General features: G+C 54.8%; 1 pseudogene across 1 annotated transcript; it reads right to left on the bottom strand.

Annotated features, from left to right (window-relative positions):
* Window positions 1-287: 287 nt before the first annotated feature.
* Window positions 288-27,768, bottom strand: LOC117085315 (annotated as a pseudogene). Its single transcript, XR_004437915.1, has 22 exons — window positions 27,747-27,768; window positions 22,627-22,986; window positions 20,504-20,669; window positions 20,006-20,057; window positions 17,445-17,589; window positions 17,280-17,363; window positions 16,810-16,934; window positions 15,813-15,967; window positions 14,392-14,526; window positions 12,969-12,978; window positions 12,703-12,847; window positions 12,010-12,102; window positions 11,452-11,597; window positions 9,677-9,765; window positions 8,913-9,038; window positions 8,226-8,439; window positions 6,500-7,908; window positions 5,411-5,563; window positions 4,782-4,955; window positions 4,540-4,701; window positions 3,251-3,420; window positions 288-529 (listed from the first exon to the last, which is right to left on the bottom strand). The product of XR_004437915.1 is annotated as an A disintegrin and metalloproteinase with thrombospondin motifs 7-like (transcript).
* Between the last annotated feature and the right edge of the window lie 82 nt (window positions 27,769-27,850).

Here is a 27,850-nt window from a genome sequence, read left to right on the forward strand (position 1 = left end):
CTCGATTGCTGCTCTGCCCCCTGCAGATCTGCCCCAGAGGAGCAGGTGAAAAGCCACGCCTGCCGAGGTGCTGCTGCAGTGGAGTTTTGGGTAGAGGGGTTGGGGGAAGAGTTTCTGACTTTTAAGATTTGCCAAATCCAAGATGAAGTCACACTGTGATAGATGCTCAGTTATGTAAAATAATAATAAAGGTTACACAAACTGTTAGAATGACAAATACTTTTTTTTTTTTTGAGGGAGAGGAGGTTCCCCAGCCTGCCGCTGGGTAGGGAGAGGGTTAGCACCATTAGGGCGCAGGGGGCGGGAGCTCCTCCACAGCCCGTCGTGGGCACTGAGGTCTGTTGCTCGGTCTGTGCATCCTGGCAACGTCAGCAGTGGGTGGTGACCCACTGATGGCTTCAGGAGGGGGCACCATGGCTGGGCAGAGAGCATGAACGACAGCACTGGTACGGACGGTGGGCAGCTGGCAGCCATCCAGTAGGCACAGCGTCTCGCAGAACCCAAAAGACAGGGGGGTCCCGCTCACAGTCTGGAGTCAGGGGACAGAGGGGCATCAGAATCAGTGGTTTACAGTACCCAGAACCTGGCTTCCCACCCTAACCATCTTAAGGAGGCTCCAGCAGCGCCCCACCAAGCAGAGAGCCCCGGGTTTTGGAGCGGCTCCCGAAGCAGAGTTGCAGGTCTCCAGCTGTTGCTGTCTCTCTCCCACCTACTCATGGCCAACCCCAGGACTCGAGAATGGGCGCTGCTGGGCTGAGGTTTCTGGAGGAAAGGTCCTGAGACCCCACCCTGATGCCCTCACATGCCCATGAAAGAGCCTGCCCAGGGCGATGCCCTGCCACCCCATCTCCATCCTTGCTCACCCCTGGTGTTCCCCAACAGATCCTGGTACAGAACTGTGGTCCCGGGGCCTCCTGCCAGCCTGCAGCAGCCTCTGCTCCCAACTCCCACCACGGCCCCCTGCCCCAGTACATCTGTCCTGCCAGGCCTCCGTGACCACCTCCGGCCACGGGGGCTGTACCCAGGCTCGAGTTCTTAGTCATAGGGTCCCATCTCCCAGACCAACCTCCCACTTCTCAGGTGGGCCACGAAGCCTAGAGTGAGTGGGCCTTACAGGCCATCAGCAGAAACCAGGGACTGAGCCCAGGCCAGCTCCAGGCTGTGCTTGTCAGGGCTGAGGCTTGGCTGGGCCCTCCTGCCCCATGGTTATCAGAGCTATTTTGGGAGGTGGCTTGTTTCCAGCCTCCTGGCCTTGCTCCTGATTCTGCTGCTGCTGCTGCTGACAGACCCAGCTTACTCCAGCAGGAAGAATAGGAGGACAGCAGCTATCCCTGGGCCTGGGACATCCCCCAGGCCCGGCAGAGGGCACAAGGCAGCAGGCAGGCTCCTCCACCCCAACTCCAGGCAAAGCTCCAGAGCGCACATCTGCAGGCCTGCATCCTGGTCACCTGGGGTGACTTCAGACAAGTTGCTTCACCTCTTGGGCCTTCGTTCCCTCCTCTGTCAACCCCACCTCCACAGCAAATGGATGTGGCCATGCTGTGTCACTGCAGTGACCACACACTCTGGAGTTTCCTGGCTTTCCACATGTCCCACCAACTGTCCCACAGACCAGCAAAACATCCTGGGAATTCCAGGTCTCAAAGTCCAAGATACCTTCCCAGCCGCCCCTCCACTGTTCACTGGTGGCAGAAAACTCCTCACTTAGGACAGCTTCTAGTTCAGCCACCTAACCAGCCCCCGTTGCCCACTCCCTGCAGCTCACTCACACCCGCTCCTGGGAGACCTTGCAAGCCCAGAGCCTCCTGGGCCATCCGTCCTTGGTTCTAGGCCCCCAGGTGCCTCAGTTCCTGTTCTCTGCCCCATCTGGTCCTCATCCCCAGGGATCATAACCACCCCACCACCCTAGCCCTGAAGGTAAGAGACATGGTGCCAGCACCCAGCTTAGGCGACACACAGGAGTGCTCTGAGATGCTGGCTGGGTGCATGCTGAAGGCAGGCGGGACAGGGTGGGGGCACTGCCATTGGCCCTTGAGGTAATGGAGTTTGAGGCAGGAAGGCCACCCTTGCCAGAGGCAGGGTAATGAGGCATGGCAGGGGCCACTCTGAGCCCGCATAAGGACTGCCCAGGAGCCAGCACAGGTAGAGAAGTCTGCATTGGACAAGGGGAGAAGGCAGACTGGGGAGATTGCAGGGGGCCCCGAATGCCAGCTTGAGTGCCCTGACTGAGGCCTCTGCCCTAGGGGCAGAGAGCAGAAAGCCAACAGCACAGGGGCCGCAGCTCCTCACGCCACAGCTTCTGGATTCCTTAGATTGGCAGGGGGTCCCAGGCCCTCTCCCTGACCTTGTAATTAGGGATGACAGTGGCTTTCGGGAAGAGGAAAAAGTCGCCTTTCCTGAGCCTACACAGTGCTGGGCCCTGCATGCCCAGACCTCATTTATGGAAGGATGGGGCTTTGTGGCCCCTTTATTCAGCACATGAAGGCCCTGAGAGGGAAATGGAGCCCAAAGCCACTCAGCTGGTGAGGGGAGCCTAGGTGAGACTCCAGGGCCACCCTGTTTCCTGCCATCAGCACTGCTGAGAGCGGCTGGGACTCAGGAAGGAAGTGTGTGAGTGTGTGTGTGTGGGTGGGTGGGTGCGTGCGTGTGTGTGTGTGTGTGTGTGTGCTGGAGGTGGGGGGAGTGGTGGGGTATCCAGAACCACCTCTAGCTCAGGCCCTTCCACCAGGACCCAGCTCTCCAGGAAACCCCCCACCACTTGGATTATCAGGACCCTGGAAGGGAGGCCGTTCCTGTGGTTCCATTGCTCACTCTAGGCAGTCCTCTGGCTGGAGAATGGACAGGCCAGGGCTGGGGACAGGGATTCACCCAGGCCCAGTTTTCACACAGCCTCAGGGACATCCCTCGTCTCACTATGGGAAGACTGAGACCCAGAGGGGAAAGAGCTTACCCAGGTTCACACAGCAAATCAGGGGCCAGGGCCACTCCCTCTACTCCCCCGAGGTCAGACAGCTGCCAGCGGGATGTTGTGTGACTGACTGGGACTCCCCTTGACTGACTCCCAGCACAGCCCAGCCTCTGGTATGGCATCCTGTGGCATCAGGATTTTCAGTGGCCACGTGGCTCCTGAGCCCAGACTACAGATGGAGCCAGCCGGTGCCGTGGATGCAATGGTTTGACGACCCCATATCCCCATCACCCTCCCCACCCCACCTCACTTCAGCAGAGAGCCTGGGGTCAGGGGACTCACGGTGATGCTCGACAGGCTCACAATCCTCGGTGCCACACGTCTGGGAGCTCTCAGGCCAGGCCTCGTAGCCACGCTGGTCGCTGTCTTTCTCGGGCAGCCCCATCTGGGTGTTGACACACTTGACCAGGTGCCACTGGACACCACCGCCACAGGGAGTCAGTCACACAACACTGTGGAACACAGGGAAGGAATGTGTGTCTCCTGGGCCAGCCCTAGCAGTGGGGGCCTCTGAGAAACCATCCCTGCGCCCTGTGCCTGACAGGCCTGCCCTTGCTCCCAGCCACCCCCTCAGTGCCTCCTGGAGGACCTGGTCCCACTCCTAGAGCCCACCTGGTGCTGGAACCCCACTCTCACTTGTGGGATCGGCTCCTGCAGAGGGGAGGGGCATGAGAACAGTGGGACAGCCCTTGGGGCTCCTGGACAGTAAGCCCCTCACACGGGACATGCCTGAGAGGCCTGGGCAGAGGCCCCAGGATGGAGCCCTGATGCAGCAGTGGGCAGAGATGTGGGCGAGACAACGCTGTGCCTGAGGGACAGGGCAGAGGACCTGCCGCAGCCCATGGGCAGGAGGGGAGGAGACAGGTTTCACAGCCGGGGCCCAGCCCACCAGGCTTCGTTGTTGTCAGCCCTAAACGTGCGCTGTCTGTGCCAGTGTCGTGCTGTGCCTGGTCCTGTGCTTCATTGTGATCCTTCATTTAATCCTCCGGACCCTCGTCTCCTAAGCTGTTCCAATTTTACAGATGAGAAAACAGTGACCCAGCAAATCAAAGCAAGCTGCCCAGAGTCACTCAGCAGCCAGTGGGACAAAGACTCAAACGCTGGCCCAGCTGACTCCAGGACCCAGTTCAGGGCCCAAATCTGAGACGCCTGAACCCCTGAGTTCCAAACAGGCCTGGCAGAAGGTGTCCTGCCCATCTGAGGCCCCTCTTCTGCCCCCTTCTGCCGCTGGCCTTTGCTGGGCTCCCTGATACCCCCAAGCTTGTCATTCCCACCTCAGACTTCACACCTGCTATCCCCTTGATCCCTGTCTTTGGCATCACTGACTCCTCCCTCGGGTCTCAACCTCAGACTCCTCCTTGCAAGCCCTTCCCTGACATCACAGCACAAGTGCCCTTTCCTTGTCTGTTTCTCCCTGGCAGGTGTGAGCACCAGTGGGCGGGGCCTCGTCCAGTCACTGCTGCATGCACAGGGGCCACAGAGAGCCTGGCTCACAGCACACACTCAAAAGATCCTTCACCCAACCCAGGACCGACCAGGTGCCACCACGCACTTGCTCCCCACCCCTCCACACAGCCCTGCTCACCTGGCCCCAGGGCCCCACCACCCACTGTGTGCAGGGGTGGGTATTGCAGGGCCCTGTGGTGTTGGGTCTCAGTTGCCTCCTTGCAGAGGCCTGGCTCCGGGCAGGTCACCAGACGCTGCTGCTCACCACCACCACAGGCCTCGGGGCACTAGGTGGGCAGGGAAGGAGTCAGGGCACAGCCAAGGTCTGAGGGCATCCCCTCCCCCCAACTGAACCCCCAGGCCTCACCTCCCTCCAGGAAGAGGTGTACCAACTGAAGCAGGGCTGGGCCCCGCAGGGCCTGTGCGCAGGTGGCTTGGCAGGCCCGGGCTGACAATGGAAGGGCCACAGCAGCCGGAGGTCCCGTGTGTCCACACACTGCACATCCCGCACTGAGGAACCTCCGCTGCAGCTGTGGGAGCACTGGGGACCGAGAGATGTGTGGGAACACATCGCCACGTGTAGGCCCACAGGTGTGACCCCGTGAAGCGTGTGGTGGGAAAGGCATCAGGCCCAGGCCCCAGCTCCGGGCAAGTCCCTGAAAAGCCCCAGCGAGAGGCCAAGGCTGGCAGGACCCAGGCAAAAGGTGGCATGGCCAGGGGCTGCCAGGGGCTGGGACAGACAGAGAAAGGGAGGAACAAAGGCAAGCTGGTGAAAGACAAGTCCAGATGGGGTCGAAAATACAGAGGAAAGGAGACAGGCCAAGCCAGACAAAGATGAGAAGACTCCCAAGAGATTCGGAATCCAGTGTTATCGGGGGCAGAGACGTGCAGCCTGGAGCCCTCCCCTGTCCTGCTGCTTTTGGAACACAGGCCGTGGGGAACCAGGGCTCCAACCCATGCCCTGGGAATGCCTGTCCTGGCTCCATCCTCACGCACCTTACTCCAGTTGCCTGAGTGCCAGGTGGCACAGGGCCGCAGGTGGCAGCGGCGAGCAGGCTGGGGCCGGCCAGCGGGGGCGCAGTCCTCATCCCGGCCAGAGCTACAGCGCACCGGCCTCCAGACGGCACCCAGGCCGCAGGTGGTGGAGCACTGCAGGGCACAGACTGGTGAAAGCCAGGCAGATCCCATCCCCGCCAGGCCTCTACAGCCAGGAAACTACCTACCTAGCCTAGCGAGACCTCAGCAAGACAGGGGCCCTCTTCTGGGCCTCAGTTTCCTTATTTGCAAAATAGACTCCTCCACCCATCTCCCAGGAAGACCATGAGAATGAAAAGTCAAATACCCCCAGCAACCAACCGTCCCCGCTCACATGGGACAAAGGGCCTGTGTTCCAGTGTCATTTGTGCAGAGGTGGGGGAGGGGACCCTGGCGGCACCCCTGACCAGCTGTCCTGACCAGCCTGGTCGCTTCCCAGAGGCACCAGGGAAAGAAGGCTGGGTCCTGGGACCAGCAGCCAAATCGCTGGGTATTAATGCGCAAAACTAGCCCTGTGGGCCTCAGCCTGCCCCTTCCCACCCCCAAATTAGGGATCTGAACAGAAGCTTGCTTCTCCTGCAGTGACCATCTGGGGACCTAGGGAGGGGGCACTAGTCAGCTTCTTTCAGGCAGCTCAGATGCCTGCAGGTCACTGTCAAAGGAGGGTGGAGTCACTCAGGGCAGAGCCAGGTGGCAGTGGGCTGAGCCCAGCCTGGAGGAGCCAGGCCGAGCCTCAGGGAAGCTGCTGCCTGCTGGGCAGGACTGGGCCTGGCAGCCATGTGGGGACCCTCCCCACTGCACAGTGTCTGAACCAGCTCCATCCTGGGGTGTGCTGTGCTGCCAGAGCGTGCCTGCCCCTGCCTTCCCTGAGGCCCCCTGTGCTGCCCAGAAGTGGCCCTGGGGTCCCCTCATTCCCCTAATCCTAGGAACTCCTGCCCCAAGAGAGGCGAGACAGATGACGCCTGTGTCCCACCCTGCTCATTTTCAGATGAGGAAACAGTCACCAAGGTCCTCCGCAAACTCCCAGCCCACCCAGCCCGCACCACTTGCCTGGCTCCAGTTTCCCGCTTGCCAGCTAGCGTTCCTGACAGCCAACAGGTCCGCAGGGGAGACTGCTTCAGCCAGGCTGGGAGCCAGCGGCTGGGTCTCAGGGGTTCTGTGGCTGTTGGTGGGGCTGTCCCAAGCTGGCGTGGACAGCAGCCTAGAGCTCAGGGGCACCTCAGGGCTGAGGGACTCAGGCTGACCCTTGGGTCCTGGGTTCAGGGCAGGCTCAGGTGTGTGCCCGAGGCCAGTCAGGGTTGTGGGGAGGAAGGTCCCCCATACTGCCACAGTCTGCACGTCCCATGAGCCTGGTCCTGGGGTTGGGAGGGTGGGAGTCCTCGGCTCCAGGGGGTTGTCCCTGCCCTTCATCTCTGGCAGATGGGCTATGGGGGGAGGAGGGGGAGGAGCCACCCCAACAGTGGGCCACAGTTCACTGTCCACAGGCCCCAGGCCACCCTCCAGAGCTGGCTCCCAGGCCACAGTCCCTCCTGTCCACAGCTCCGTCACGTCAGGACTAGGAGAGGAGTGGGCGCTGCTGACAGAGGACAAAGGGGGCAGCGTGGGGCTGGGTCTCAGAGGCAGGTGGGGTGCTCCGCGGCCCTCGGGTTCCTCATCATCCTTGAAAACCTCATTGGTCCTGTCCCTCCATGGAGGGGGCAGCTGGCTCTGGCTGTCCTTGCCAACTGGGAAGTCATTTTGGCTCTCAGGGGCAGCAGGCGTCTGCAGGCCATCAATGGAAACCCTGGGCCAGGGCAGGCTGGGGAGCCCAAGGTCTGGGGCCCCTATGGGGGCGTCTTCCTCAGGTAGGAAATTGATCAAAGGGCTCCCAGGGGTCTGCTCTGAGGGTGGGGGTGTGGAGCAGCTGGCCTGGCTGGGTCAAGGGCTAGGGGACCAAGGTCCCGGTGCCTCCTCCTCCTTGGCTGCAGGAAGCTCTGTGGTAGGCATGGGGCTACACATGGAAGGCACAGCAGGACGGCTGTGTGGTCAGGGAGTCCGATCCCCTGTCCCCTCCAGGTCTAGATCGGGCTCCTCAAAGGGCCCATAGGACAGATCCTTGTGGAAGTTGATGAAATTGTAGTCATAGTAGAAGTTGTCCACAAATACGGGCCCCGGCAGGTCCAGCTCTAGGGCCTCCTCCTCAATGGCGTTGCCCATGGTGGCTGGCTTGAGTGATGAGGCAGGTGAATGGCCTGGGGCCAGGTGGCGCAGGATGAAGTCAGCCTCATTGAAGAGCTCATGGCTGGAGGAGCCGCTGCCTGAGCCTTCAGGGCCCAGTGTGTCCAGGGGCCACCGAAAGGGTGGCAGAGAGCAGGTGACTTTGCTGGCTAGCTGCTGGGCCTCGACAAAGGGACACCGAGACACCAGTGTCATTAGTGCAGAGGACATTTTGGTGTTGAGTGCCCACATGTCACTAAGCACTGCAGGGGAAGCCAGGGTGAGGGGCTTAGGCTGGGAGGCAGGCTGCCAGGGGACGCTGGGGCATGGCTGGGTAACTTGTCCACTGCCTTATGTCAGGGTGGCAGAGACCCAAGCCAGCCCTGCCCAGCTCAAGGCCATGGCTGTGGACATGCTTGCCAGGGGTTTCCTGATCCCTGAGGCTTTAGAGTCAGGGGCTGGACCCTGGAATGCCCAGGCTCCCTCCCACCCACGTGGGCTCCAGGAAGGCTGTCTGCCTACCTGTAGGCAAAGACCAAGGGTGGAGTTGGAGGTGGGCCCCCTCCCATCCCACACTCACCTGAGACCAGTTCCCCACAGCCCAGGTGGCTGGACAGGGCACATGGCAGTTTCAAGGGGTTTCAGCAGGGGGCCGGGGAAGGTGTTCACAGGCGGGTGGCTCCAGGGCGCTCTGCTCATCCAGCCCCACATTGTGGATGCAGAGCACGGCCTGGCAGGGGAGGCCCCCAGGCCCACAGGAGCTGAAGCACAGATGCCACTCACCTGCCCACCACCTGGTGAGGGCACATGGGTGGCATCACCATGGCATCAGATGAGTGACATCAGCAGGCTCACCAGCAGGGAGGGCCAGGCTGGGCTTCCAGGCGTTCAGGGTTTGGGCAGAGTTGGGACTGAGGCCAGTGGATGATTCTCCAGAGCTCCAAGCCCAGGTAAGTGTCCTGCCCTCAAAGCCTGGTGACATGGCACATCCCCTCTGCTCCTGCCACCCTCCCCTCAGGGAAACTGAGTGTGACCTGAGGCCTATTTCACATCCAGGGACCCAAAGAGGAGGACCACAGGTGTGCAGGGTGGCCCAGGCTGGGGTGAGGGGTGACTGGGGGGCTGGGGCTTCAGCTTTGGGAAGAGAATGAAAGCCCGGCTCCCTCTGCTCCTCCCCGGGGCCTCCGGGGACCCAGATATAGGGGCCTGTGGCAGACCCAGGACGCCTGGGGGTGGGAAGTTGGCGGGACAGTGGGGGCGGGCTCACCTGGCAGGGCAGGGCTGCTACTGCACTTCCTCTGGTGGTCATCGGGCCAGCCCAGGGGGGCACAGTGCTCCCCATCCACGGGCCCTGCCTGCCACTCTAAGCAGTACACACTCTGCCTCTACACACCTAGGGGCCATGGGGCTCAGCCTGGGACTGGCACCCACGTGCCCACTGCCCAAGACCCAAAGACACCCTTTCTTCCAGAACCCTCCCAGCACCCTACTGCCCATGTCAGGATGAAGGCAGACCTCCACCGTTGCTTCCTCTTGTCCTCTTGGTTCTCACTCACACCCTCTCCTATGTAGCCTCCCCACTGGCTGCCCCTGGAGGGGTGGTAGAGTGTGGAGGTTTAGTGGGTTGGGTGCCCAGACCCTCTGCTTCCTAACTGAGATGCCTGGGCAGCTCATTTGGCCTCTCTGAACCTCAGCATCCTCCTCTGGGAAGTGGGAGCAACAATCCTGCCTCCTCCAAGCCCTGGAGGGAGGACTGCACATGTTTTTGCATGTGCAGGCTCGGCCCGTGCCCCGCACATCCTAAGAGCTCGATCCTTGCCAGCTGCTGCTAGCATGCAAACCCAGGCATGGCATCAAGGCCATCCCACCATCCATACCCTTCCCGATGGCTCAGAGAATATCTGGAAAAGAAATTGGGCAACAAGGGGCAGCCCCTGCTCTCCACCGCCACACCAGCCTTGGCACTGCTCCTGTCCTTCACACCGTCTGCCACTGCCCATCCTGGGGCCTTTGCACGACCATGCTCCTCACCTTGAACACTCACTCCCATACTGCCTGTTGAGGCCCAGCTGTAGGACCCTGTCTGCAGGTGGCTCTGCCTTCTCAGCTCCACCCCCACCCTGTGGTCCAAAGAGTAAGTTGTCCCTCCCTTGAGCTGCCAGTCCCACACCTGTCCCCCTCTTTCCTCACCAACAGATTCTGATTTTGTTCAAGGAGCAATGAGACCTGCTGAAAACACAACCCACTGCCGCTCCCTTGCAACTAGGGGGTTCTGGGACACAGTCCTGGCTGGAGAGAAAAAGGCACGAGTCCCTCGCTGGGAGTCAGCCCTTTCCCCTCTCCTTCTTCCTGCCCAGTACAGGATAAGAGCCCTGGAAGGGAGGACAGCATCTGTGACAGGCAGGAGTGGAGGGGAGGCTGCTGTGGCAAGGATGGTGTGGCTGAGGGCCAATCAGCTGCAGGTCCTGCCACCTTGGACTGTGCACCTGGGACTTCCTGCCTAAGACAAAGAACTCCTGTCTGTTCCAGCCACCACGGGGCACTTGCCTCTGCAGACACTCCTAAGTGGTCCACCTGCAAAGCAGCCAATTTGCTGAAAGACAATTCCCAAATGTCTAATCCTGCAAATGTATGTGCTGTTTTTCACGTTTGTCCAATTAAAGACCTGCTGTGTGACCGTGTGCAAGTCTTCGGCCAGCCTCTGGGCCTTAGTTTCCTCCTGTATAAAGTGGGGTTGGGGCTGCCTCTGCAGAGGGCTGTTGAGAAGCTGGGACAAGCTTCAGGCATGACTGGCACTGGCTGGAGGGACTGCTCCAAGTCTCTAGCCCATGACACCAGCATCTTAACGAGCCCTTGAGTCCTCAGACTCCCTCCTGGTGGCAGTACCCCAGCCTGGGTCTAAAGAAAGCGCCCAGGGCCTCAGCCAGCTGAGAGGTCTGACCAAGCACAGCTCCTGAAACCCTCCGCATCTAGGCCAGGGTTGCTGGCCCCCACCCAGCTCAGACCTGGAGGCCAGGAGGCAGGGAGGGCCATAGGCCAGTCTTGGATAAGCACAGGGCCCTGGGTGAGGCCGGCTGTGAATCCCATGCCTGCCCCGGGTGGCCTCCTGAAGTGAAGATTAGCCGGGTAGTACCTCAGGTCTACGGTACCACTGAGTTCTGTGTCTCAGCAGATCTTCACACTACCCCTCTTAGATGGGGAAACAGAGGCCCAGAGAGGTGAAGTCACTCACCTCAGGCCATCCCTTCAGTGCTGGCCCATACTCCCAGCTGCCCTCAGTCTCATCTCAGACCCTTGTTGTGCCTCTGAGGCCACCAAGCCCCTCCTGCTGAGTGGCCCCTACAGACAAGTTGCAAGACTGAGGGCCTGGCCTGCAAAAACTGCATTTGCCCCCGACTACAACTTTACTGGATGGGCACTGCTATTATATCGATGGGGAAATGGAGGACCAGAGGAGGGGTGAAGAGGGGATTCAAACCCAGAGCCATCTAAGGTGCAGGGCTCTTCCCCACTGCCCTCTCCTGCCTCCTTCCAGGCAGCAGCTGCTTTGTCATGTGGCATCTGATGAGTCTCTCCAGTCTCTGGACCTCAGTGTCCCCCTCTCTGCAAAGGGGTCAGCAGTGGGGACCCTGTCAGCCCCCAGAACACTGCTTGAAAGTGACTCAAGGTGGCCTGGACACTCAGACTGACCATTATGAGGATACTTCTAAGAGCCAGAGGCTGGGACAGAGCCAAGCTCCTGCAATTGGCTGACTGCTTGGGTCCCTCTGTCCCATTGCCCAGGGCACCCTGGGCCCCACACTCACGTAGGCTGCATGCACTGCCGCTCGGGGCTCTGTACGCCCACGCCACAGCTCCGGGAGCAGATGGACCAGGCGCTCCAGCTGGACCAGCCACCATCCACCGCCTCAGGCCGGAAGCCCACGGGTACACACTCCCCATTGAGATACCACTACTGAGACAGATGGAGGTAGAGCCACCCCACCCCCCAGCTTATCAGTCATCCTCACCCTAGTGAGAACAAGGTGGGTGGGGAGGCTGAGACAGGCACAGAGGGGAAGGATGGAAGGTGAGAGAGGCCCCTTCACAATAATCACAATCATCTGTGACCCAGGCCACAGGGAGGAGCTGAGCAGGGAGTAAAACAGCCCGCATGCTGACTCAGCTGAAGACACTCTGGGGAATCATGGAATCAAGCCCTGGCCCCAATGCCTCCACTTTGCAGATGGGGCCTTGGGCTGCAGTGAGTGCGGGGCTCTGCTAGGAGCACAAGCAAGACTGTGAGCCGGGGCTGACCCCAGGGCCTGGTTACAGCAGGTCTGGCGTCTCACACACCCACCGCCGGGACTGGGGACATCCCCTACCTTATTCTCCCTACACCAGGTGCCGTCCACGGCTGCATCCAGCTTGGCGTGACAGGTGGTCTCCACAGAGCACCAGAGTGTGTGGCAGACACTCTGCGAGGAGGAGGGCATGGGCCATACCCTCACTCCCTCCCAGCGCCACTACCCACCCTGCCCCCTCCCTGTCCCCAAGGGTCCCCTAGGCACCCCTCCACATGGCAGGGGCCCACTGACCCCCAGAGGTCCCTTCTTGTGTGCCTGCTCCCACCTTCCTCCCCGGACCATGTGGTGGTGTGGGGCGCCCAGGGCTGTGCTCCTCAGAGCGGTCCCCAGCTGTCCCCACCTCTCCTGGCCCAGCCCCTCCTCTGGAAACACTCCCGTTAGAAGATCACTTCAGGCAATCTTCTCCAGGATAAATAGACCCTCCCCACTGGGGTCCCTTTTCCCTCTTATAAGCCAGCTCCAGAGAGGCTAAGGGACTTGCCGGAAGTGTCACAGTTGGTCCATGGTTGACCCAGAATTCAGAGCTGGGTCTGTGGCTGCCCATCCCTGGCCTCTCCCACAGGCCACTTGACGTCTCACAGTATCACTCGGGGGTGCAGCCCAGGCCAGGCGACGTTACTCCCAGGCTGGCATCCACGGGCTGGTGAGAGCTGTCCCCTGAGCCCTCCTGCCAGGTCCCCACACCCCCACACCCACACCAGCCCCACTCACATCCATGTCCTCACAGAAGGCAGAGTAGGCCCCGTACTGGAGGCGGCACTGGTGGCTCACATCATAGAGGATGCCAGGCGGCACCGAGGGGAAGTCAATGATGTCCTTGGCAGGAGGGTCATCCAGGCACAGGCCCCACCCACGGCTAGAGATGGGACGGGAGGATGGAGGGGGTGTAGCCTGTGAGACCCGTTGGAGAAGCCTCAGTGGGGCCAGGAGAGGAGGAGAGGTGGGAGGGGGCACAGAGCCCTACAACTGTAGGAAACTCCAGCCTCCCTGCTCGGTTCAGCTGATCCTCCACCTGCAGCCAGCAGCACAGGCCCTCCCGGCCTCTCTCATCTCACCTCCTGGGCACTCCAGCTGGCTAAACAACCCCAACCCCAAATCCCAGCCCTCTGCACACGCTGCCAGGGCCCTTCCCTCAGAAGGCCTCCTGGACTGCCAAGCCCTCATGTGGCCCTGCTCTCTGACCCCACAGCCTCCGTCCCTGAGCCCAGACCCTGGAGCCAGGCCCGACAAGGAGCTGGAGAGCATCACATCACAGTTGACACAACAGAGCCTCCGATGACCCCACCCAGGCAGAGACCTTGGTCGTCTGTGGAAGGGTGAGGTCTGGAAAGCAGCCCTTTCCCTGGGAGAGAGCCCAGGGCAGCCGTGCCTGTCCCCGGAGTTGTTCAAGGGTCAGCTATACTCTTATATTTGCATTTAAAACTGGCACTGCACAAAATAAAGATGAATGATACAGTTTATGCCAATAATTTAAATTAAAAACTTTTTCATACTTAGAACAACATTAAATAGCAAATTAAAAAACAAAACAAAACAACAAAACCCACCAGAACAGTCTGGGCATGGTGACTCGTGCCTGTAATTCCAGCACTCTGGGAGGTCGAGGTGGGTGGATCACTTGAGGTCAGGAGTTCAAGACCAGTCTGGCCAACATGGCAAAAACCTGTCTCTACTAAAAATATAAAAATTAGCCAGGCAATGTGGCACACACCTGTAGTTCCACCTACTCAGGAGGCTGAGGCAGGAGAATCGCTTGAATCCGGGAGGCAGAGGTTGCAGTAAGCCCAGATTGTGCCATTGCACTTCAGCCTGGGAGACAGAGTGAGATTCTGTCTCAAAAAACAAACAACAACAACAAGAACACCAGAACAAATGAAGAGAACATGAAAAAATGGAGAAAGCTTTGTATTTCAGTTCCCTTAGTGGCCCCTTCTTCCTGTCTCTCACTGGACCTTGTGTCCGGCCCTCGCCTCCTCCAGCCTCATTTCCTATGCAGCCTTGGCTCCCATAGCCTCGCTCAGGGTTCTGCCGTTTCCTGAAATCTTTCCCACTCCTTCACGGCTGCAGGCCTTTCTCAGGCTTCCTCTACCAGGAACGCCATTCTTATCCCTTCTGCACATGTGTGAATTCTCACTCCTCCTCCAAGTTCAAGCTCAAGTGTCCCTTCCAGGAGGACATTTGGGATGCCAGCACCACATCTTTGCCAGGTGCCCCTCTGCTTCCCTCTACCCCGGCTCTGCAGTATGACTATCTGCCTCTCCCCCATTAGACTTTGACCTCACAGATCAAGACCTTGTCCCTCTGCTTCCCTCTACCCCTCCAATGTGACTGTCTGCAGCTCTCCCAGTAGACCTTGACCTCATGGATCAAGGCGTAGGGGCCCGGTGCTGGAGGACTTACTCAAGGTGTACTGGCGGCTGCAGCGGGACCAGGTGAGGGGAGCCGCGTCGTACAGGAGCTGTGGAGACATGACGAAAGGCCGTTTCCCAACGGGCTCACAGTCATTGCCGCTTCCGTCATGCTGAATTGCCAAAACTGTGTGAGAGCACAGGCCCCAGGGGCGGGCGAGCTGGCGGGAGGCTGCCAGCCTGCCCTCCCCTGGAGACCCACAAGGTGCACAGTCCTAGTTTCAGGGCTGGTTCTGCCACCCAATGGCCGCAGCCTTGAGAAAGTCACATTCCCTCTCTGAGTTTCCTTAAAGTAAAATGAGGGTATGACAGCTAGGATCCCAGGGGCTCCTGCTCTGGCCTGAAATGAGGGCCAGGGACCCACAGCAGCCCTGCCCCTGCCTGGGGGCTGGCCAGCAATGGCAAACCAGGTGGCACAGATGGGGGCCTGTGATGGCCGCTGCAAGCTCACTGGCCTCAAGAACACTCTGACAGAGGTTCCCACTCACAGGTCCTTGTCCCAAGGCTGTGTACTTGAGTTAAGGGATCTGAGCTGCTGTGTCACAGAAAGGTCTCCAGAGACCATCCTTGGGAAGGACACGAGAAAAATTATTTCCTGAGCATCTACTCTGTGCCAGGGGCCATGCTAAGCACTTTCAGAAACACAGTCTCACTCAGTTCTCATTATTACCCCCAGGGAGGCTCAGAGAGTCTGAGGAACTAACTAGCATAACACAACCAGAAAATTGCAGTACTGCGGCAGGCTGTTTTTCTGCAGCCATAGGCAGCTTTAAGGTCCTGCAGGCACAGCCATCACCCAGACGTCTGAATGGATGACCCCAACAGCTTTGACCACAGAACCCTCTGGGAGCCTGCCTTTGAAAGCTTGCTGGACAATCTAAGATGCTGCCATATTCGCCAGCTCAACAGCCCGAGCACAGGTGGCTGGAGGCCTGTGAAGGCAGGAGCCTCAGGCAGCGGTGTCAGATGCAGGGAGCCTTGGACGTCACTGAATCCAAACCCCTCAATCTATGGGAAGCACACAGAGGCCTAGAGAGGGCAGGCACTGGCCCAGGCCACAGAGCCAACAGGAACAGGGACAGGGATCGAGAGTAAAAAATACAGTACTAAGGGCAATGGGGAGGCACAGCCAAAGACCTACGATGACTTTCTGGCCCATCACAACTCCCCTTTAAATAAGACTCCCTCCAGGCAAGTCCCAGAGATGCCCAGACAGGCCTCTCTCCTGCTTTACAGGGAAGCAGCCTGGTTGTGGGGAGGGGACAGTGCAGGGACAGCACATGGCCACAGTCAGGGCTCCTTCTCCAGAGAGCTTCCTTTCCCCTGGACTTTGTGACCCACAGGCTGGATACCCAGTGCCCCCAGGCTGGGAGGGTGAAGCTCAGCTCTCAGTGTAGCAATGGGGGCAGGCACAGTACCTGTGCCCGAGCTCGTGGGCTACAGTGAAGGCCAGCGGCAGGCCTGTGTCCTCGTTGATGCTGCAGCTGCGGTGCGGCAGGCACATGCCCGCCACGTGGGACAGGCCCAGGGTCTCACAGGGCCGGCTCATGGCTGCACACAGGTCCTTCCTGCACAGGAAGAGAAGCAGCCTTCAGGTTAACCTGGCCCAGTGCCAGGCCCACCTGAGCGAAGGCCAGGGAAGGGTCCCCCCGAACTGATTCCAAGCGAAAAGGATGTCCCTCCCACCGTTCTGTGGCATGAGGCCAGCACAGTGGCCACGTGGGAAGCAGGTGCTCTCATTCACACACAATCCGCTGGGCATCTCTTTGGCCCTTGGGAGCACAGACCCGCACAGAACAATTTTGGTTACTATCCAGCAGGGGTGCTGACAGAAGCTGCCAGAGTTCAGCAGAGGGAAGATAACTGCCTCTGGACAGATCAGCAGTTGCCAGAGGTTAGGGGAGGAGGGAGGAAGGTGGCTGTGACTATAAACTGGTAGTACGAGACATCCTTCTGATGAGACAGATCTGTATCTAGACTGTGGGGGTGGGTAGGTGAACCCACAGTGATGAAACTGCACAGAACTGAATACACACACATTCACACAGAGGGCAGTATGTGTGGAACTAATGATATCTGAGGAAGTCTGCGGATGGTATCAGTGTCAGTTTCCTGGTTGGGATACGGTGCTCTAGTCATGCAAGACGTTACCACTGGGGGAAATGGACGAAGGCTATAGAGGCCCTCTCTCTATTATTTTTGACAACAGCATGAAAATCCACAATTATTTCAAAATAAAAAGACCTCCCCGAGTGCAGACAGAATCCAGCCTTGGGCCAAAGGTGCGGAAACTCTCCTAAAATTGGGGCTCCCTGAGAGCACGGCCCCCTCCTCCACCAGGGCTTCTCCCGTAGGGCCGTGAAGCACCTCCCTGAGATGCAGGCTCCCACCCTCCTGCAGCTGGCAGTACCTGGTGAGCAGGATGGCGGTGTCATGGTGCAGGGGGTGGGCGTCCCCCTTCATGTTGATGCTTTTCTGCCACTTGCAGAAGCTCTTCAGGGTGTTGTCTGCATGGTGTGTGATCTTTAGGTCCTCCTGGGGGCAGAGAGAATGACCGCTCATGCCTCCCCTGAGTTCCGAGAGGGTCAGGCCCAATTCTCCTCCATATAAAGGCAGGAGACAGAGGCCCAGCAGGGCAGTGGGAGGCCCGCAGGCACCAGTCCAGCTTCTAGCCTGACCACCCCTCCTGTAGGAACCTCCTGCAGAGGACCTGGGACCTGAGAGACGGTCAGTCAGGAACTAGGGGTTGGCAGGGGACATGGTCCAGGCCAAGGAGGCCTTCACTGTGCCCTTCTATACAGAGCTACACAGGTCATGGTGCAGGAGGGCTCTGGCAGCCAAAGCCATTGCTGGGCATCATGGGACTACATGACTGCTCACCTCTTCATCTTCCAGAAGGACCAGGCGCACAGTAGTGATGTGGATGCGGTTCCCAATGCTGGGGTCATAAAACAGGCCAGCCACCTGCTCAAGAGACGGGGGGGTCAGGCTGTCACCAGGATGAAGGATACAAGGAGCCAATGCTCACCCAACCCACCCTCCCACCCAGGGCAACGCATACCCATGCTCACACACAGGGACGCTCACACGGGTGCACACAGGCTGCACAGTGGACAGGTGATGCACGTACACCAATGCATGAGTGTCCCCACACCTCACACACACTACCCCAACCCAGCAGCCCCAGAACCTGAAGAGGACAAGAGACCTCCAAAGCCCCTTCCCAGACCACAAATCTTTCCTAGACCACAGATAGGTAAGCTCGGTATCATCCCCAGCAAAGTGACTCCAGAGGACCAGAAGCGCTGAGGGTCTGCTCGGCCTGCCTGAGGACTGACCCACACTGTATTCTGAGTCAGGGCTAGGGACAGCTTAGTACCACCACAAAGGCCTTCCCTCAGCATGTATAACCTCACTGTCTCCCAGGAGCTATGGGGCAATACAGGCATTGGGAGATGTTGGAGGGAGGCAGGGTCTTAATTGGCTGATCAACTCAACCAAGCAGCATCGGTTAATGGCCCAAGGTCAGGGCAGGGTGTTTCAACTGGATAAATGACACCCAGGGAAGCCCAGCCCTGTTCTGCTGCAGGCCTGGAGAGCACACCAAGGTGTGCAGTGTTTGTGAAGGTAAGATCTGGAGGTTACAGGTAACCACAGGCTCCCGGTGAGCTGAAAGTGTAACAAGAGCCCCTCAAAAGGGCTTGTGACCTCAGAGAGCAAGAACAGAATTGGGGGTGAAAATGGGGTGAAACTGGCTGGGCACGGTGGCTCACACCTGTAATCCTGGCACTTTGGGAGGCCAAGGTGGGCAGATCACAAGGTCAGGAGTTCAAAACCAGCCTGGCCAACATGCAGAAACCCCATCTCTACTAAAAATACAAAAAAATTAGCCAAGTGTGGTGGCATGCGCCTATAGTCCCAGCTACTCAGGAGGCTGCGGCAGGAAAATCAGTTGAACCAGGAGGCAGAGGTTGCAGTGAGCCAAGATCGCGCCACTGAACTCCGACCCAGGTAACAGAGAGAGACTCCATCTGAAAGAAAGAAAGAAAGAAAGAGAAAGAAAGAAAACGGGGTGAAAAGGGACCTGTCTTGCTATCTTTGGGACAAACCCACTCAAGTTCTAGGACTCAGGTCTGAATCTAGCATGGGGAGAATGATGATAAATTGGAGTCTGTAGGTGGCGTTGGTAAAGAAAGGTGTGGCTGTCCTGAAGATGGCTGTGGGTCAGACACTGCAACAGCCAAAAAAATAGCTGCAGCCAGCCTTGATTGAGCCTAACATGTACAGTCCCTGTGCTTGGAGCTTAGCATGCATTATATCATTTAATCTTGTTACTTCTAAGGCAGGCACAATTATCCTCATTTTACAAATGAAGTAACTGAAGCTTAAAGAGAGGGTGAAGCTGGGCTCGGAATTCAGGTTTTGCTATTTCAAAGCCCCTGCTTATTTCCTAAATTTGGGGAACGCTGCCTGCCTATTCTGTTGGGGATTCTCAACGCCTATTTATTTTGAAGGCTCTGAGAAGTCCTGTAGTAAAGAAGTCTGTTTTACCTTTTTTTTTTTTTTTTAATGAGACAGGGTCTCACTTTGTCACCCATACGGAGTGCAGTTGCATGATCCCGGCTCACTGCAGCCTTGACCTCCTGGGCTCAAGCAATCCTCCCACCTTAGTCCCTCAAGTAGCTGGGACAACAGGTGTGCACCACCATGCCTGGCCTGTTTTACTTTTTTTAATCCTGTGTGGCCAAACTTATTCAACAGCAGCATCTTTTTTCATAGTACGCTACTGGCATTCTTTGGAATACATTCCCTGAAATATTCCTTGGGAAGTGCTACGATGAGACAGAGTCCCCAAGTGCAGGATCATGCTCTTCCACATCCATCACTTTATCCCAGGTAGAGCGATGGCTCTCAACAAGTCAGTCTTAAATAAACATCTGATCCCGAGGGAACATCTGTTCCCCATCCTTCTGGCCCACCCTGACCCAGGGCACATGTCTCCAGGGTCTCTCCTCAGCAAGTTCTCTGGGGCACTAGGAACCACACAGGGATCAGAGGCCAGGGGCCTGAATTCCCCTCCTGGCTCTGCCCCAGACCTGTGCTGTGTGGCTCTTCCTGGTCACTTCCCTTCTCTGATCTTGAGATTCCCTGACTAAAAATAGGAATGTTGATCTGCCTCACAGGGGGACCTCAAAGGGCAAATGAAAGGGTGGATATAAACACAGTAAAGTACTGTGTCCATGGGAGGGGAACTCCTGGGCCTGACAAAACTGGCTACTGGGCCCCTATCTCCCCGTGTCACTTCTTCCCACCCTGGGGGGTTAGTAAATCCCAACACAGGCTGACCCCACCCTCTAAACCCCAGCCGGGGGAGGTTGGCCAAGACCCAGCCCAGCTGGCCCTACTGGGCCTGCTTCCCTGACCCAGGCTGCGCCAGATCAGAAGAGGAAGCATATCTAAGAAGCTGGGGAAACTGAGGCCAAGAAGCATACCTCTGTGGATATGTGCTCCAGCAAATGCAGTACCAGAGCTGTGGGCAGGTTGAGATTAGCATGCCAGCCAAGCATTCTCCAAACCCTAGCAACCCTTAGCAGGCAGCTCCTCACCTGGACTGGCCAGCACTACTGCTGCTCTGCAGAGGAGGCACTGGGTACCACACTCCAGGTCCCAGTAATAGAGGTTAGTTATTCTAGGGTGGGAACAGGGTGGCGCGGGGGAGGGAGGTTCCTGGATAGTGGCCCTGTTGGAGCTGGGCATGGCTCACCTGGCCTGGGCACTGGGGGGAGAATGGCTGGCAGAGTCAGGTGCCATAGGCTGTGGGGGGGAGGGAGCAGAGGCAGGTTGAGCCCCAAGGTGGGAGAGGTAGGTGAGATGGAGCAAGGGAGGTCCGTCTAGGTGATTGACTGGGGCAGGCCTGAAAAGCAGAGGACACAGTCTTGTGGCACAATTAAGGGCACAGGCTATGGTGATGTATCCGTCTGTCTATCTGTGTCCTGTGGTCTAAGGGGCAGTGGGCATGGGGATGTTAAGAGGGGCTTCTAGAAAGGCCCCGTCATGTCTCCAGGCCCAGCACCCACCCGAGAACTGGGAGCAGAAGAGCATACCTTGCATCCCACAGGTGCTTGGAGCACTGGAATCACCCCACTGTGCCAGCCTCTCTGGGGCCTGATGCTTGTACACCACATGGGCTGGGCGTGGCTGGGCCGGGCCGGGCTGGGGCAGTGTCCAGGGGCTCAATGAAGTAGTCCTCGTTGGACAGCCGGAACACACCTTCCTGGGGAAGAAGCACCAGGGTCACACAGGGAGGACTGGCCCTCAGTTGCTCTTCCTGCACGTCCCAGAGGCCCATCCTGCCCAGCTGAGCCCCCACTGCCCACACTACCTGTGACTGCCCACGGACACTCTGCACTTTCCTCCCGCTGGGCCTTTGCGCACTCTGTAACCTCCACCTGGAAAGCCCTTCTCTGCCATTTCACACACAGCCAAACCTTCAAAGCAGAGCTCAGAAGGCTCCAAATCTGACAAAATGCTGTCTTCCAGAGTCCTAGACAGCCATCCTGAGTGGGGAGGCTTGTGCCCAGGCCTCCAGGCTATTCTCCATCTCCTCTGCACGCCAGCCATTTCCAGCACTGTGCTCCCTCCCAACTGGCCAGGGCTTCTGACCTTCCCTCTATCTCCCTAAGGGAAAGAATCACTCCAAAGCATCTACACCCACACCCGAGCAGAGGAGATGCCTATGGTCACTAGGACACCCTGTTCTCTGGGCCCAGGGCCGCCCAGAGAAGGGAAGCTGGCAGGAGTGTCTTGGACATGTCTGCCAGCATTCAGAATCCAAGGAGGGGAGGGGCCCTAGGAAGCATCTTTGATGCCCACTACCTCCTGAGGAAGCTCAGGGCTCAACAGGGAAGAAGGTCTTACGTGCCTCGGACTTCCCCTTGTAGACACCAGTTCTGCCCCTTGGGTCACACAGGACCAGGGAGCCTGGAGGGAGGGCTGGAGAGTGCATCAGCTCTTGGGTCTGGAGACCAGGGTATGAATGCGGAGTCCCCCCCTCCCACCCACCACTCACTGAATGACTAGGTGACCCTGGGCAAGTTCCCCTCTGAGCCTGTTTCCTCATCTGTGAAATGGGAATGACGCCCTGTGTGTACAGCTGCTGCTCAGGCTTAACAACATCAACTGTACATTAAGGGACAAGCACAGGCTCCATAAATGAGAATACTGTGCAGGGCAGATGAGCCTTCAAAGGTCCAGATGTTGTGCAGCTTGTGTTGTGGGCTCCCTGTCATTAGGCCCTGTGCAGCCACAGCCCATGGTTTTTGCCTGAGCAATCTAAGCTGAGGGCCTCCTGGGAACAGTGGACGCTGAGAGTGTGCACATATCCCCTACTCCTCCCAAACCCCCAACCTCCAGAGCTGTGAGGGTGCGGCTGGTCACCTGAACACCAACAGAAAGGGGCCCTGCTCTGCCTGGAGTGGAAGCTGCTCTAATCAGCCCCAGTCAGGGAGCCATTAGGGCTGCAGGCAGTAGCCAGCACCACCCTTCAGCCAGACCAAGCCAGGAAGCTGAGGCCTGCTTTTCCCGGAACGCTGATCCCGTCAGAGGGGCTCAAAGGGATTCCTCACCACACCCTGCAGAATGGCTACAGGGTGAGGGGTGGCTTTCCTGGAGAAGAGCAGCCTAAAGGGACCTGTGAAGGACAGTCATAACTGATGCCGCAGGAAGAGAAGCCAACTGCTTTTTCAGTTACTTAGTCCAGTCAAACAGAGGTTTTCAAAGTGGGATCTCTGGACCTGCATCTTCAATATCACCTGAGATGGTTTCAGAAATCCAAGTGTTTGGGCGCCACCCCAGACCTACCCTGCAAACATTCTGTTTAAACAGGGCCTGCAGGTGATTTGAGCTCATAGTAAACTTATCTTTTCTTTTCTTTTCTCTTTCGTTCTTCCTTGAACTCCTGGGCTCAAGTGATCCTTTTCGCCTCAGCCTTCCAAATAACTGGGACTACAGGTGCACCACTACCCGGCTTTCACATTAAACTTTGAGAACTGCTGTCCTAGAGATCAACGAGGCCTGCATTGTCGCTCCCATTTTACAGGCGTGAATACCGAGGCTGGCAGAGGAAAAGTGCACTGGGCAAAGCCACCAGACAAGTGCGTGCCCAGGCTGGAGCAAATCTCCACATCCACCACCCGAGACTGCCCCAAGTATACATGTCACAGTGCACTCAATAGGCCCTCACAGGCGCTGGTGGCCGCTAGGCCACCCTCGAGCTCCGGGTCCTGTGCCTCCCCAAGCAGATGGCAGGCGGGGGTGTGGGCCCAGATGTGCCTGCAACCCAGGCCGCCAAGCCTCAGTGTCTTACTCACAAAGACGGGCACCAGCAGGTGTTGACTGGAGGTCAGGTTGAAGCGCAGCTTGCACCTACAGTATTGCAGCTGGTAGAAGGAGGGTGCGTCTGGGCACACAGACACATCCCGCTTGCGCAGCGCACGGGGCCACAGCTCGCAGGACAGGAAGGACCCCCCAGGGTCCACGCGAACCTGGTGCACGATGTCCAGTGCCGCCCTGGCCTTGGTTGCACGTCCTGCAGGGAGAGAACCACAAACGCCTCGGCCCAGGGCAGACCCAGGTCCTTGCTGGTGGCCGGACACCAGAGTGGAGTGGCCAAGAGGGGGCTGCTGGAGTCAGAGTATCTGGATTCAAATCCTCGCTGTGCTGTCTACTAACTCTGCTTTTCATCTTTCCGTGCCTCAGTTTCTCCATCTGGATCATTGCAGTAACTTCTTTTGTTGTTGTTTGTGTTTTGGGATTTTTGTTTGCTTGTTTTGAGACAGTCTCGCTCTGTCGCCCAGGCTAGAGTGCGTGGCATGATCTCGGCTCACTGCAACCTCCACCTCCTGGTTCGAGCGATTCTTCTGCCTCAGCCACACCCAACTAATTTTTGTATTTTTAGTGGACACAGGATTTCACTACGGTGGGATGAAGTTGTTTATAGATGTCAGTTATATCCAGTTTATTAATGGCGTTGTTGAGTTGTTAAGTCCTTGGCTGATGTTCCACCTGCTGAATCTGTCCATGTCTGATAGAGACGTGTTGAAGTTTCCTGCTATGACAGTGGATTCATCTATGTTTCCTACACTTCTATCAGTTTTTACCTCAGGGTGTTTGATTCTCTGTTGTTAGCACATACACGTTAATGATTGTTTTGTCTTCTTTGAGATTGGATCCCCCTTGTCATTCTGTAATGCTTTGACAGAATCTTTATCCTTGCTAAATTTCCTTGCTTTGAAGTTGCTCTGTCTGAAATTCATATAGCTATTCCTGCTTTCTTTTGATTAGTGTTAGCATGGTATATTTTTCTTCTATTTATTTACGTTTAATCTATATGTTTCTTTAAAGTGAGTTTCTTGCAGGCATCATATAGTGCACAGTTAGGTATTGTTTTTGATCGACTCTGACAATTTCTGTCTTTTAACTGGTGATTGACCATTGACATTCAAAATGATTATTATATCATCATAGTAAGATTAATATCTACCATATTTGTTATTGTGTTCTATTTGTTGTTCTTGCTTTTGTTTCCATTTTTGACTTCCACTCTGTTTCCATATTTTGTGGTTTTAATTGAGCATTTCATGATTCCATTTTCTTTCCCTTCTTAGCATATCCGTCAGTTATATTTCTTTTTGTATTGTTTTCCCTAGGATTTGCAATATACATTTACAACTAGTTTAAGTTCACTTTTAAATAACACTCTACTGCTTCACAGGTAGAGTGAGTACCTTATAATAACAAAATTGTCCTAATTCCTCCCTCCTGTCCCTTGTACCATTATTATCATTCATTTCACTTGCATACAAACATATACAATCATTTATATACAAAAGATATATACATAATCAAATATATTATTACAAATTGTTATATTAAACAAATGATCTGTTTGATCTATTGATCAGTTTGATCTGAATTGATCTATTAGATAAATTAAGAATAAGAAAATAAAAGTTTTCATTTTATCTTAACTTATTCTTATTCCAGTGCTCTTCCTTTCTTGATATACATCCAAGTTACTGACCTGTATCATTTTCCTTCTTCCCAAGGAACTTTTCTTTAACATTTCTTTCAAGGCAAGTTTACTGGCAACTAATTCCCTCAATTTTTGCTTGAGAAAGTTTTTATTTCTCCTTCACTTATGAAGAGTAATTTCACAGAATATGGAATTCTAGGTTGGTGGTGTTTTTTCTTCCCCTCTCTCAACACTTTAAATATTTCACTCCATTCTCCTCTTGCTTACACGATTTCTGAGGAGAAGTTGGATATAATTATTATCTTGACTTCTCCATATGTAAGGTGGTTTTTTTCCCCTCTGTGTTCCTTCAGAATTTTCTCTTCATCTTTTGATTTTTTTTTCTATAGTTTGTCACTTAGGTGGCTAGATGCAGTTTTTCTGTGGGTATTTATCCTGCTTGATGTTTTCTGAGCTTCGTGGATCTGTGATTTGGTGTCTCACATTGAGAGAAATTCTCAGCCATTATCGTTTTAAATATTTCTCCTGTTTCTTTCTCTTCTGCTTCTGGAATTCCCATCACATACATGTTACATCATTTGCAGTTGTCTCACAGTTCTTGCATATTCTGTATTTTTTTTTCAGTCTTTTTCCCCTTTTCAGTTTTGGTGATTTCCATGAGATATTCTCAGGCTCAGAGATTTCTTTCCTCAGCAAAATGCAGTTTACTAATAAGCCTGTCAAAGGCATTCTTCATTTTTGTTACAGTGTTTTTAATCTATAGCATTTTTTTTTGGTTCTTTCTTACCATTTCTATCTCTGATTAAACTGCCCATATATAGACAGCATATATACTAACCTGTGAATGCTGACACACACAACTATTTTTTTGTGTATCTATGAATTCATACTGAAACCCTGGACACTATTTCAGCACCATAGGATTCATTATAATCCACATCTTTTTAAAAATTATTTTAATTTTATTTTTTATATTTTTATTATTTTAAGTTCTGGCATACATGTGCAGAATGTGCAGGTTTGTTACATAGGTAAACGTGTGCCATGGTGGTTTGCTGCACCTATCGACTCATCACCTAATTATTAAGCCCAGCATGCATTAGCTGTTTTCCCTGATGCTCTCCCCCACCACCCTCCCCTGACAAGCCCCAGTAAGTGTTGTTCCCCTCCCTGTGTCCATGTGTTTTCATCTTTCAGCTCCCACTTATGAATGAGAACATGTAGTATTTGGTTTTATGTTCCTGCATTAGTTTGTGAGGATAATGGCTCCCAGCTCCATCCATGTGACTGCAAAGAACATGATCTCATTCCTTTTTATGGCTGTGTAGCATTCCATGGTGTATGTGTATGACATTTTCTTTATCCAGTCTATCATTGATGGGTATTTGGGTTGATTCCATATCTTTGCTATTGTGAATAGTGCTATCTGCATCTTTTTCTTATTTGTAACTTATTTCTCTGATAGAAGCCTGGCTCTCATTATTTACACCATATTTTCACAGTTCAACCTTATTATACCCATAGTTTAGAGTTGGTAACACATAACTCTGTCAGAGAAAAATTTACAAAACTAGAGTACAGTGTTTACATACAATCATTTTTGTCTTTAGCTTTATAGTAGCCAATCTGAACGGTTGTCCAAAGTTACTTAGGTAATCTCCTTTCTTCATAATCCCACATCCTGGGTGACAGTTTTTATAATTTACATACTGTGAAATTAACTCGGTGGATTCTAATGGTTTTGACAAATGCAGAGTTGTGTATCAACCACCAATTTCTTAGTTCCTCTCCACCCCGAATTCTTTTGTCCTGCTTCTTTGTAGTCAGTTGCTCCCACCCCCACCCCCAGCAGTCATTTACTATTTTCTGTCCTTATAGTTGTGCCTTTTCCAGAAATTTATATAAATGGAATCATATAACATGTAATCTTTTGGGTCTGGCTTTTTTCACTTACCAAAATACATTTAAGTTTTATGCATGTTGTTGGGTGAATCAACAAATGTTGAAACAACAAAATGTTTGTTCCTTGAACTGGCTTTATATATGGGTAGATGGTCACTCATTTACCAGTTGAAAGACATCTGGGTTGTTTCCAGTTTGGGGTGATTATAGATAAAGTTCTATAAACTTTCATATACACATTTTTGCATAAACCTACATTTTCGCTTCTCTTTGATGAACACCTAGAGGTGAGTTTGCTGGGTCGTATGATACATACGTGTTTATAAGAAACTTTCAAACTGATTTCCAAAGTAGCCGTACCATTTTGCATTCTAATGAACAATGTGTGAGTGGTCCAGTTGTCCCAGACCCTTGCTAGTAGGTGGTATTATCAGGTTTGTGTGTGTGGTGGTGATTTTTTTAAAGCCTTTTTAGTAGGTATGAAGTGGTATCTTAGTTCAGCTTTTAATTTGAACTTCCATAATAACTATTGACGTTAAGCATCTTTTCATGTGCTTCTTTGCCGTCTTTTCTGGGTTGAATTGTGTCTATGAATAGAATCTTATTGGAAAATGGAGTCGTTGCAAAAGATCAAGTTAAGTTGAGGTCATCTGGATGGTCCTTAATACAATGTGACTGATGTTGTTATAAAAAGGGGAAATTTGAAAACAGATGCATGCACACAGGGAGGATGCTGTGTGAAGATAAAGGCAGAGCCCCACAACCACCCCTGCCACCACCTTGATCTTGGGACCTGTGGCCTCTGGAACTGAGAGATAATACATTTCTATTGTTTAAGCCATTCTGTTTGTGTACTTTTCATAGTAGTCTTAGCAAATTAATACATTATCTATATATCTTTTTTGGTGAAGTATCTGTTTAGAACTTTTACCTATGTTTTTGTGGTTTGGTTTGGTTTTCCTATTGCTTGCTTACTCTCTGTAAGCAACTCCCAGCCACATTTCCTTCTTAGTCATTACAGTTCCATGATGACTACAATAAAAGAAGTCTTGGCCAGGTGTGGTAGCTCATGCCTGTAATCCCAGCATGTTTGGAGGCCGAGGCAGGTGGATTGCTTGAGGCCAGGGGCTCTAGACCAGCCTGGCCAACATGGCAGAACTCCATCTCTACTAACAGTACAAAAATTAGCGGACCGTGGTGGCATGCACCTGTAGTCCCAGCTACTTGGGGGGCTGAGGCAGAAGAATCGCTTGAACCCAAGAGGCAGAGGTTGCAGTGAACTGAGATCACAGCACTGCACTCCAGCCTGGGCGACACAGCAAGACTCCATCACAAACAAACCAAAAAAAAAAAAGAAAGAAAAGAAAAGAAAAAGAAGTCTTAACACAGATATTGATGGGATGGGAAAGTACCCTTGGTCACCCTAGAGAGCATCTATCAAGCTGTGTGCTGTGTTTATGAGAAGGCTGGGGAGGGATAGTATGGATAAAAGCCCTGTGTCTGTGATACAGGATGA

This window comes from Trachypithecus francoisi, unplaced genomic scaffold (genome assembly GCF_009764315.1).
Source record: "Trachypithecus francoisi isolate TF-2019V2 unplaced genomic scaffold, Tfra_2.0 Contig00539, whole genome shotgun sequence".
In the NCBI taxonomy this organism is placed as follows: domain Eukaryota; kingdom Metazoa; phylum Chordata; class Mammalia; order Primates; family Cercopithecidae; genus Trachypithecus; species Trachypithecus francoisi.